This window comes from Vicugna pacos, chromosome 3 (assembly GCF_048564905.1).
Source record: "Vicugna pacos chromosome 3, VicPac4, whole genome shotgun sequence".
Classification (NCBI taxonomy): domain Eukaryota; kingdom Metazoa; phylum Chordata; class Mammalia; order Artiodactyla; family Camelidae; genus Vicugna; species Vicugna pacos.
In genome coordinates this window covers 20277795-20290124 of record NC_132989.1, presented here as the reverse complement: position 1 = coordinate 20290124, position 12330 = coordinate 20277795, and the positions used below count along the sequence as shown (strand labels likewise).

The 12330-nt window shown below is 38.3% G+C and overlaps 1 long non-coding RNA gene across 3 annotated transcripts in view; it reads left to right on the top strand.

Annotated features, from left to right (window-relative positions):
* LOC140691756 (uncharacterized) overlaps positions 1 to 12330 on the top strand; it is a 36146-nt gene that overhangs the window by 131 nt on the left and 23685 nt on the right. Inside the window, exon 2 of one of the 3 annotated variants that reach the window (XR_012067428.1) lies at positions 345 to 457. The exons of the other annotated variants lie outside the window; for them this stretch is intronic. This is a non-coding gene — a long non-coding RNA (uncharacterized lncRNA). The remainder of the gene's footprint in view (positions 1 to 344; positions 458 to 12330) is intronic. 3 annotated transcript variants of the gene reach the window in all.

Sequence of the window (12330 nt, the reverse complement as noted above, 5' to 3'; positions counted from 1 at the left end):
CCTTTCCTTTAGTATTGCTTAAGCTGGTTTGAGGCGAGTTTCTAGGCGCAGCTTTTTCAAGTACCTTCCCAGGTGCTTAGAGCATCTGCCTCACCCTGGCAAGGCCGGGGTTTGGCAGCCGCTGGGCCTGCCCAGAAACGGCTTCCTGCAGCCGCTCACAGGGCGGTCTGCCGTGCTGGGCCCTAGGCTCCCCAAGGGCGGGACTCCCCTGATTCTCTTCAGGGGTCTTCGGTCCAGCCGAGAAGAAGACTTCCGTGGCGTTTTAAGTTCCTGTTTCCCTCGGATGGCAGTGACAGGTTCAGGGAGGGAACTTAACGGTTCTGCGTATCTGATCTCTGTGCCAGGTGTTTGACATAGAAGTTAATCTCTTGCGTGCAGTGGTCCCCAGAAGCAACCGCAGTGATGATACAGTGGTTTGTCGATGAAGAACCTGAAGCTTATTAAGCTCATCTGGGTTGTAAGTAGTGGAGCTGGGAGCCCGTTCAGGCTACACAATGAGAACACGGTGTTGTAGTGCTGCCCACAGAGCGCCTTCATTAGCGGAAGGTGGGTAGTGGCCCCACACCCAAGCAATCCCTTCTTGCTGCAGGTGCAATCTGTTAACTGGTCAATTAGAATGCATCCTCTGCGCTTGTTTTGCGTTTGTATGGGATGTACATTGTAAATCCATGTGGCCAGCTTTTCCGTAGAACCTGAGGACACAGGACTTTATCTTAACCCTTCGTCATGGGATCAAAGAGAATCATCACTCCCTTCCTGTGGGCAGCTGGTCTAATGAAGTATTTAATTTATTCCAGCTTACCCTTTTTCCCAGGTGTGAAAACAATAGTAGACTTCTTTGTACTTATTTAATTGGTTCTTGAAGAGTGACTATAGTCACTATATGCTTTAAAAATAGAGCCTGAAAAATTCCTCTTAAAGTTCTCTCACAATACTATGTTTGTAAGTAGATACATAAGGTAAATACGTAATATTTTCTTGAATTCCCATTTTACAGTGGCTTAGGATAATTATTTCAGATGGATTTCATCAGACATTAGTGCAAAAAATATTACTGATAAAATGCTAATCACCCTGCTAAACCCTGGGGGTAGGTGATTAACATAAAACATAACAAAAAAAAAAACAGGTGTTTGCTCTGAAGCACACATAATTGAAGCACATGTCATCTATGGTACTACAGGCTTGGTTTGAGTGTCTGTTAACCATAAGAGCCTGTGCTAACATCCTACAATTTTGGATTTGGAGTGTAAACACTGAAGGCATAATCGTCTTCCTTTAAAAATGGAGTGATGAAAACTATTTTCTGCGAATTTAGATGCTCTAGTTAATTGGCCTTTAGACCCTCATTATAATTGAGATTTTTACCCCTCTGCTGAAGTCAACAGCTGTCTTCCACATCATTGAATATCATTGGTGGTATTAATTACTACCCTTGGGACAAATTTCCTAACTACCCATAACTGGTTGTGGAAATGAAGAGTCCTTTTAGGATCGTATTTATTACAATGCCTTATTCCCATGTAGTAGACACAGGATGCAGTTTCTTATAAAACACTTCATCAGACTTTTCATGTATTCTGGAAACATTCATATTCAAGGTAAAAATAAAGCTGAGACTTTCTTCCTGGGGTATTGAAGACCGAAAGATGGATCTGGCTAAAGTAAGGAGTGCTTGAGAAAAATGCTTTCTCAGTTCAGTACTTAAGTATATATTTTTTGTTGAATTCTTGGGACATACCAATCATAAAATAGGTTTCAGCAGATCTAACCTTTGAGCTGAATCTCTGGCAGCTTTGTATGTGAGAGGTGGTGTCATATTAGCTTTTGGGTTCATGCTGGTGATTTGACAGTGTCTAACTTTGACTGTTGGCCTCAAGAAGGTATACCATTTATGATATAACATATTTAACTAGGAAACAGCTTAACTGTTCGTGGTCTCCAGGTCACAAAGATTATGCCTCGTTTAATCCGATGCATCACCTTACTCTGACACACTCACTGTGTTTTTTTTAAAATTGAGACATCATTCATCCTTTCAGTGTATAGCAAATTTTAGGACATTCACAAAGTCATGCAATCATTAGCACTGTCGTATTAGGGAACATTTTCATCAACTGAGAGAAACTTCATACCCATTTGTAGTATTCCCTCCCCCCACTCCTCCATTGCCCTAGTTAACCATTGACCTTTTTTCTGTCTGTATGGATTTATCTACTCTGGACATCTCTTATAAATAGGATCATACAATACGTGGTCTTGTGTGACTGGTTTCTTTCACTTAGCATGTCTTCGAGGTTCATCCATGTTGTATGTAACAGTACTTCATTCCTTTTTGATGGCTGAGTAGTAACTACATTGTATGCGCATTCCATATTGTATTCATCCGTTCATCAGTTGCTGGGTGTTCGGGTTGTTTCTGCGTTTTGGCTATTGTGAAATAATGCTGCTCTGAACTTTCATGTGAAAGTTTTTGGATAAGCATACTTAAAAAAATTCTCTTGAATTCATACCTAGGTGTGGAATTGCTGGGACATACAGTAATTCTATGTTCAACTTGGTGAAGAACTGCCAAACTTTCACACAGAGGATATAGCATTTTGCATTCACAGCAGCCATGTATGGGGGTACCAGTTTCTCCACATCCTTGCCAACATTCTTGTCTTTTTACAGTAATCCTATTGGATGCTGACACGTTGTATTTTGATGGTATCTGTTTCTGAGGAGACTTCACTTTAGGAAGTGCAAACAAGTGGACAGATGGTAACATTGTGTGCTAAATGCCATGAAGGTGTGTGCTATGGAACGCAGGGGAGGGAACAGGCCTGGGAAAGTCTTCCCCAAGATGACATTTGTGTAGAAGAAACTGAACGGAGAAGGGCAGTTCAGATGGAGGGACTATCATGGTACATAGGATTCAGAAGCCCAGAGGAGATACCAAGTGGAAACTTCAGGTAGACTGGATGATGTGATCTTGAAATGTACTTGGATATATTGAGTTAAATGTGTTGGGAAGTCAGAAAAGAAAATGATTCTGAAGAGGCGAGGTAAGACTAGTTTGGGAAGGGTGTTGCTAACCTTGGGTTTTTAAAATTTATTCTGTGGGGAAGCATCAGAGGATTTTAAATGGGAGAACCGCAGGGTCCGATTTGGTTTAGGAAAAAATACGGAAAACAGTGTGTAGGATGGTTTTCAGTGCAGTGAGCCAGGTCGGGGCGATCCATTAGAAAATGTTTGCAACAATTCAGGTTCACCTGTTGTAGTAGGGTCCGGTGGGGCTTTAAAAGGGGACTTCTTAAAGGGACTTTAAACCAGGTTTTTTAAGTTGGAAAACAGAATTTTCATGTTAGTGGTGATCACTTGCCAATCTGAGACCCTTTATTTGAATTCCTTTCTAGTGCCTCACGTTGTTTAAGAAATAAGGACATGTAAGTCTATGTCTTATTTTTCTAAGAGCAATTTGATTCTGTAAGTTGAAGGGATTTTGTTTGTTATTGTAAACTTCAGGTTTATTGAGGCATAATTTACATGTAGTAAAATTCACCCTATTTAATGTACAGTTCAGAGTTTTGGCAGATACACACCATCATGTGAACATGTAACCACTACTGCAATCAAGGCATCACACCTTAAAGTCCCCTCCTTTGCCTTTTTATCATTTCCCTCCTCTTATCCCCCATCTCCTGGCAACCACTGATCTGATTTCTCTTCCTATGGATTTGACTTTACAGAATGTCACCTAAATGGAATCATACGGTATGAAGCCTTTTGTCTGACTTTTTTCGCTTAGCACAATGTGTTCGAGATTGATCCATGTTAATACATGCATCAATTACTCAATTTTATTTAGCATTCTAATAGGTGTGTAGTGTTGTCTTATTGTGGTTTTATTTTGCATTTTTCTAATGACTAATAATTATTTCTTTATGTGTCTATCTTCCATCTGTATGTATTCTTTGGTGAAGCATCTATTCAGATATTTTGTGCCCTTCCCCCTTGTTTCTTATTGTTGAGCTTTGAGAGTTCTTTACATATTCTGGATACATATTCTTTATTAGATTTATGCTTTGCAAAGATTTTTCTCTCAATTTGTGCTTTGTCTTTTCATTTTCTTGAAAGTTTTTTTTTTTACTGAAGTACGGTCAATTACAATGTGTCAATTTCTGGGGCACAGCACAATGTCCCAGTCATGCATATACATACATATCTTCGTTTTCAAATTTTTTCCTTTAAAAGTTATTACAAGATATTGAACATAGTTACCTGTGCTATACAAAAGAAACTAAGAAAAATCTATTTTTATATATAATTGCTAACGCTTGTAAATCTTAAACTCCCAAACTTACCCCTACTCACTCCCTTTCCCAAGTAACCGTAAGATTGTTTACTAAGTCTGTGAGTGTTTGTTTTGTAAGTGAGTTCATGGTGTCCTTTTTTTTTTGATTTCACACATGGGTGGTATTATACAGTATTTTTCTGTTTCTGGCTTAGTTCACTTAGAATGATGATCTCCAGTTCCATCCATGTTGCTGCAAATGGCATTATCTTATTTATGGCAGAATAGTATTCCGTTGTATAAATATACCACACCTTCTTTATCCAGTCATCTGGTGATGGACATTTAGGTTGCTTCCATGTCTGGACTATTGTATATAGTGCTGCTATGAACATTGGGGTGCTTGTATCTTTTTGCATTAGAGTTCCCTCTGGATATATACCCAGAAGTGGGATTGCTGGATGATATAGTAAGTCTAGTTTTAGTTTTTTGAGGAATCTCCATGCTGTTTTCCCTAATTGCTGCACCAGACTACATTCCCATCAGCAGTATAGGAAGGTTCCCTTTTCTCCACACCCTCTCCATCATTTATCGTTCGTGGCCTTTTGAATGATAGCCATCCTGACTGGTGTGAGGTGATAACTTCATTGTAGTTTTGATTTGCATTTCTTTGATAATTAGTGATATTGAGCATATTTTCATAAGTCTATTGGCCATTCATATATCTTCACTAGAGAAATGCTGATTTAGGTCTTCTGCCTATTTTTGGGTTGGATTGTTAAGTTGTATGACCTGTTTATATATTCTGGAAATTAAGCCTTTGTGAGTCACATCATTTGCAAATACTTTGTCCCATTCCATAGGTTGTCTTTTCGTTATGTTTATGGTTTCCTTTGCTGTGCAAAAGCTTGAGTTTAATTAGGTCCCGTTGTTTAATTTTGCTCTTACTTTCACTGTCTGAGTAGACTGACCTAGGAGAACATTGCTAAGATTTATGTCTGAGAATGGTTTGCTTGTGTTTTCTTCTAGGAGATTTATCATGTCTTGTCTTACATTTAAATCTTTAAGCCATTTTGAGTTTATTTTTGTGTATGGTGTGAAAGTGCGTCTTGAAGAGCAGATGTTTTAAATTTTGATGAAATCCAATTAATTTATTTTTTAATGGATTGTGCTTCTGGTGCATATATAAGAAATTTTTGACTAACCAAAGTTCTCAAAGATTTTCTCATAGGTTTATTCTACAAATTTTACAGTTGTAGATTTTTCATTTATGTCTATGTTCCATTTTGAGTTAATTTTTGTATGTAGTATAAGGAATGGATCTAACTTGATTTTAAAAACATGCATAGCCAATTGTTCCAGCTTGTTGAAAAGGCTCTTCTCTATTGCATTGCCTTTGCACCTTCGTTAAAAAAGTGTGCAAATAAATGTGCATTTATATATGGACTATACAGTCTGTTCCATTGATCAATCTATTTTTCTATTTATATGCCAATACCATGATGTTATGATTTCTATAGTTTTATAATAATTTTTGAAGTCAGGTAGGGTTAGCCCTCTAACTTCTTTTAGTTAATAGATGTTTTGGTTATTCTAGGTCCTTTTACTTAAGAATTTCAGAATGTGCTTCTAAATTTCTCCTGAAACTGGGATTTTGATTGGATTACATTGAATCTATGGACCAGTTGGAGAATTGACATCTTAATTACATTCTTATCACATGAACAGATAGAGCACTCCATGTATTTAAGTCTTGAACCCTACTAAGCTGTATTTTGTACTTTTCAGTGTACAAGTGTGTCAAGTGTTCTGTCAGGTTTATGTCTAAGTTTTCATATCTTTCAAGGCTATTGTCAATAGTATTTAAAAATCAATTTCTAATTGTTGCTGGTGCATAGAAATAAAATTAATTTTTTTTATTGATCTAGTGTCCCAGGCATAAGCCAGTTTTTTTATGAAGGGCCAGATAGTAAATATTTTAGACATTGCAGGCCATATGTCTCCTTCACAACTACTCAGCTCTGCCACTGCAGTATGAAAGCAACATAGACAACACATAAAATTAATAAATATCTGTTTGGTAAACATTTACAGAAACAGGCAGTGGGCTGGGTTTGGCCATAAGTCATAGCTTGCTAACCCTGTTGTGTCCTGCAACCTTGCTCAGCTCCCTTAGTCTACGAGCATTTTCAAAGATAGCAATTTATTGAGATGAAATTAATATAACATAAAGTGAACCTCTTAAAAAGAAATAATTTAGTAGCATTTAGGATATTTACAGTGTTGTGCAACCACAGTCCTTCTCTGGTTCCAAAACATTTCCATAACCCTGAAGTAAAATTTAAAGTAAAACCCTTCCTCATAAAGTAATATTTCCCCAGTATCCCCTTCCCTCAGACCCTGGCAACTGGTAATGTACTTACTGTATCTATAGATTTATCTATTCTAAGTGTTTCATGTGAAAGAAATCATGAAATATGAGCTTTTGTGTCTGACTTTTTTTTTACTTAATGTTTAGGAGGTTCATTTGTGTTGTAGCATGAATTTGTAATTCATTTCTCCTTATGGCCAAATACTATTCTGTTGTTCATATAGAGCACAATTTTTCCGTTCTCCCATTGATGGACATGTGAGCTGTATCCATGTTTTAGCTGCAGTGGATAGTGCTGCTGTTGCAAACATGTGTAAATACATTTGGGTAACTGTATTCCGTTCTTCTGGGTATATACGTAGGAGTGGACTTGCAGGGTCGTGTGATAATTCTGTGTAACTTTTTGAAGTTTAGTAGCTATTTTATAAATTTCATAGAATTTTTGCATAGATAATGTTGTCTATGAGTAAAGACAGTTTTACCTGTTCCCGCTAACGTAAATGCACTTTATTTTTTTCTTGCCTGGTTTATTGGCTACAGCCTCCAGTACAACGTTAAATGGAAGGGATGAGAGTGTACATCCGAGCTTTTTGTTTTTTAACTGAAATTAGGAGGAAAATACTCAGCCTTTTCCCATTTAGTATGATGCTAGCAGACGGGGTGTTGTAAATGCCCTTCATCCAGTTGAGGCAATTCTCTTCTATTCTTAGTCTATAGCAGATTTGTTATTAGTTAGGAGTGTATGTTGGGTTTTCTCAAAAGTTTTGTCTGTATCTACTTGGGATAGTCATAAGGATTTTTGTTTCAGTTTTCACTGTTGTGAATTGAATTGGTTGATTCTGAAATGGGAATCCAACCCTGCATTCCTGGGGTAACCCTTTGGTCATGATGTCTGTCATCCTTTTAATATGTTGTTAGATACCATTTGCTGAAGTTTTGTGTAGAATTTTTGTATCTATGGTCACAAGGGATATTAATGTGTGGTTTCCTTTTCTTATCCTTTTGGTCTAATGTTGGTATCAGTGTAAGGCTGACTTCATAGAGTGGACCGAGAAGTACTCCCCCCTCTTCAGTGTTAGTTTTGGAAGAGCTTATGTAGAATGTGTATTAAGTAGAAAGTAGAATTCACCAAGGAAGCCACCTGGGCCTGGACTTAACTTTATGGAAAGGTTTTTAATGAATTCAACTTCACTAATAGATACAGGGCTAATTAGGTTATGTGTTCATTTTTTGACATCTTTTTTGAGATATAGTTCAAATACCATAAGATGTACCCATTTAAAATGTACAATTCAAAGGCTTTCAAAAGCTTTTTGTATACTCCGAGTTGTGCAACCATTAGTACAATTTAATTTTAGAACATTTCGTTACCCCCAAAGCAGCTCGGTAACCATTAAGCAATCCCTCTTCAGTATCCCCTCCTCTTCCCCCAGCCCCTGGAAACCACAAATCTACCTTCTGTCTCCATAGATTTGTCTTTTCTGGGCATTTAATAATAAATGGATTTACAAAATATGTCGTCTTTCGTGACTGGCTTCTTTTCCTTAGCTTAGTATTTGCAGAGTTCATCCATGTGGTAGTATGAAGCCAAATGTCATAATGAAAAATGATTTGGCAATGAAAAGAAATGAAATCCTGTTTCTCCATTTTTCAGTTGGTGGACATTTCGATTGCTTCCACTTTTTGGATATTATGAATAATGTTGCTAGGCATATTTGTGTTGAAGTTTTGTGTGGACATGTTCTCAATTCTCTTGGCTGTATATAGGAAAAGGTAGTTCCAATTTTGATTTTTAGCTTTGATTGTCCTCCTTCTCAATGACAGTTAATGAAATTTAGCTCAAATTTATACGTATCAGTTACAGTGATAGCCTGGGGAAACTCTCCATGTGGGCTAAACAGGCTGGTTTTCTTTATTTTGTTAGTCGTCTTATTGGCTGGAAAAAATCCTGTACGAAAGGCTTAGGTCAAATCTATCACTTCTCACATGTCCTTTGATCTTACTGCCTTGGCACTGTTCTTCTCACGCTTTGAGGTACTGTTTGGAAATGGAAGACCGTTTCTGAAGGAATACTGAGTGCCTCTGGGTTACCCCTGCCAAGGTCTGAGAGTTGGAAGTGTACGGGGTAGTCAAAGTGCAGGCCAGTAATGTAACGGCCTTTCATTAATTAGGGTAACGGCCTTTCATTAATTAGGGCACGTGAGGCTGGAAACTTGAATGTTCACATCGCTCTCCAACGTTCACCTTGACCTTTTCTGTGCGTGTTAGGGGAGAACATTAAAAAAAAAATGCCCCTTTTCTTAGATTTCCTTGGATGTCTGAGATTTTCTCTTAAATGCCCTTGATCCAACTAACATCTCTCAAGCACTTCCTGTACGATAGGAAGTGAGCTAAGTAACTTAAATATGGTGTGTATCATTTAATTCTCTCATACCTTTAAGAAATCGGTATTAGTTCCATTTTTCAGATGTGGAAATAGGCCTAAAGTGGCAACAGCACGTTCCAAAGATGACAGACTTAGTGACAGAAGTAAGACTTGAATCCAGATTTGCCTCATTATGAACTTGGAGCTACTAAGGTCTTAACCGTTATTAACACTTACTACTTGTGCCACACTTTCTCTCGTATTTAAAATTAGCAGCCATGTGTATGCTGTGAGGTTTTAACCTGTTATGTTGGCAGGCTCTTGGCACATGGTTGCTATCTCAGGATGAGGACAACATACACCTCATTAAATACTGCGGGGGGGGATCTATTAATATTAAATGGATAAGCCTTTGTGCTGCTGAATTTCAGTGCATCATTCAGTACCCAGCACAAGGAAGACACCTTCTCATAGGCTTTCCTGAAAAACAGCTGCAGCTGCCTTTATGTATTCAAAGTACTCTGTACCGGCCTCTGATACAGTGATGGGCGATTTTACATTTGCTTGTCCACTCTTAGATATTTTAAAAAATGTGTGTGTATACACACACACACAGACGCACAGATGCAGTTTACATACCATGAAGTTTACTCACTTAAAGTGTACACGTTTATCATCTTTTTTAAGTTTACTGGGTTGTGCATCCATCATTATAATCCAGTTGTAGAACATTTCCCTCTCCCGTTAGTCTCCTCATACCTATTTTCACTTAAACCCTGATGCCATCCCCGCCAAAGGCAACCATTGGTCTGCTTTCAGACTCTGTAGACCTGCCTTTCTGGATATCTCGTATAAGTGAAATCAAGTAATACATGGTCTATTTTGTAGGACTTGTTGGCATAGTGGTTTTGAGTTTCATCCGTATTACAGCATGCATCATTTTTTTTATTGCTGTACAGTATTCTGTTGTATTGCTGTGCCATATTTGGTTTATTTGTTCATTGATTTGTCTATGTTATGTATTTATGTTGCTGGACATTTGGGTTGTGTCTACTTGGCTATTATGAAAAATGCTACTGTGGACAGTTGCATCTAAGTCATTGTGTGGCCATGTTTTTATTCCTTTTGAATAGATACACAGCAGTGGAGTTGATGAGAGCCATGGGTCTCTCATCTTTGATTCCTTGAGGGCAGGAACACCACCCTGAAGTTTTAGTATTGTCTTAGTGGTCTTTGAATTGGCTCCTCTAGCATGCCTGCTTCATAGTGGGTAGGGAAACAGATCAGGAGATAGTTACTGACATAGTTTGATGTTCTGTGAACCTTTGTTTGGCTTTTATGTACATGATCCCTCATTATACACACTTGGAAAGTTTTATTTTTACCTCCATTTCCTTCAATGCTAGCAAACCATTCTAATGGTTTTGGGTGGCCTAGGTTGTTTTTCTTTTCTCAGATTTATTAGGTAGAATTGTTATAATTGGATTGCATGTATATAATATATTGCATGGAAATACATATATACAATAGTCTGCACGTATTTTTAAAATTTACATATATGTACTGTTTATAAGAACGTTTATAGAGCTTTAGCTATTTAAACATACAGTTATCAAAGGAATAAAGCCAACTAAGAGTTAATTCAAAAAGATACATACACCGTGCTATTAATAGCAACATTATTTATAGTTGCCAAGATATGGAAGCATCCTAAGTGCACATCAATAGCTGAATAGAGAATGGAGATGCAGCATATATATGTAGTGGAATATAACTCACCCACAAAAAGGATACCTTGCTTTTTTGCAACCCTTTGTTCTCCTTCCTTTTTTTTTTTTTTTTTGCTTCAAAAAGCAGAATTTTATAACTGGCATAAACATTTCCATTGCGTCAGCAACTCCTGTCAAAATACTCAACATTTCTCACAGAACTAGAGCAAACAATTCCAAAATTAAGATGGAACCATAAAAGACCCTGTACTGCCCAAAGCAACCTTCTGTAGGTCTTCTTTTTTTTTCCTTTCTTCTCTTTTTTGTTCTCTTTCATTACAGTTTTAGACAAGCTCCTTTTAACATTTGTTGTAAAGCTGGTTTGGTGGTTTTGTTTATCTGTGAAGCTTTTGATTTCTCCATCAAATCTGAATGAGGGCCTTGCTGGTTAGAGTATTCTTGGCTGTAGGTTTTTCCCGTTCATGACTAAATACATCGTGCCACTCCCTTCTGGCCTGTAGAGTTTCTGCTGACAAATCAGCTGAGAACCTTATGGAAGTTCCCTTGTATGTTATTTGTTGCTTTTCTCTCGCTAATTTTAATATTTCTTCCTTATCCTTAATTTTGTCTGTTTGATGACTACGTGCCTTGGTATGTTACTGTTTGGGTGGATCCTGTGTGGAACTCTCTGTGCTTCCTGGACATGGGTGACTGTTTCCTTTCCCAGGTTGGGGCAGTTTTCGGTTATTATCTTTCCAATAATTTTCTCAGGTCCTTTTTCTTTCTCTTCTCTCACTGGGACCCCTATAATGTGAATATTAGTGCACTTCACGTTGCCCCAGAGTTCTCTTAAACTATCCTCATTTATTTTCATTTTTTTTCTTTTCTGTTCTGAGGTAGTGATTTCCACTAATCTGTCTTCTTCTAGCTCAAGGGTTCGTTCTTCTGCCTCATTTAGTCTATTTTTGGTTCCTTCTACTCTGTTATCCATTTCACAAATTTAACTCTTCAACTCTGTTTGGGTATCTTTTGTTTTCCAACTCTTGGTGAAAATTTCACTCCTATTGAGTTGTCTGATCATCTTCATCATTACTTTCAATTCTTTCTCAGATGAATTGCCTATCTCCTTGTCACTTACTTCTTCTGGGTTTTTACCTTGGGCCTTGGCCTGGGAGATAGATACTCCTCTGCTGCCTTGTTTGTCTTTCTATTTGTGCTTTTAGGTGGGTTAGTTACATTCCTCAACCTTGGAGAAGTGGCCCTCTGTGTGAGACGTCCTATGTGTCCCAGCAGTACAGTCCTCTCTTGTCACCCAAGGGCCGGGGTCTAGCCTGTCCCAGTGCAGAGTCTGGCCTGTGTTTGTGGATTCCTTCCTCAGGCTTTGGGATTGTTTTCTTATTTCTGTCATCTGTCCCCTGATGGATGAGGCTGGACTAAAGGCTTATACAGGCTTCCTGGCAGGAAGGGTCAGTGCCTGCCCACTGCTGGGTGAAGCTTGGTCCTGGACCTCTGGTGGGTCGGGCTGTGTCTAGAGGCCTTCGTGGCTTAGGAAGTCTGCTGACAGGTGGGGCTGTGTTCCCACCCTGTGTGTTGTTCGGCCTGAGGCTTC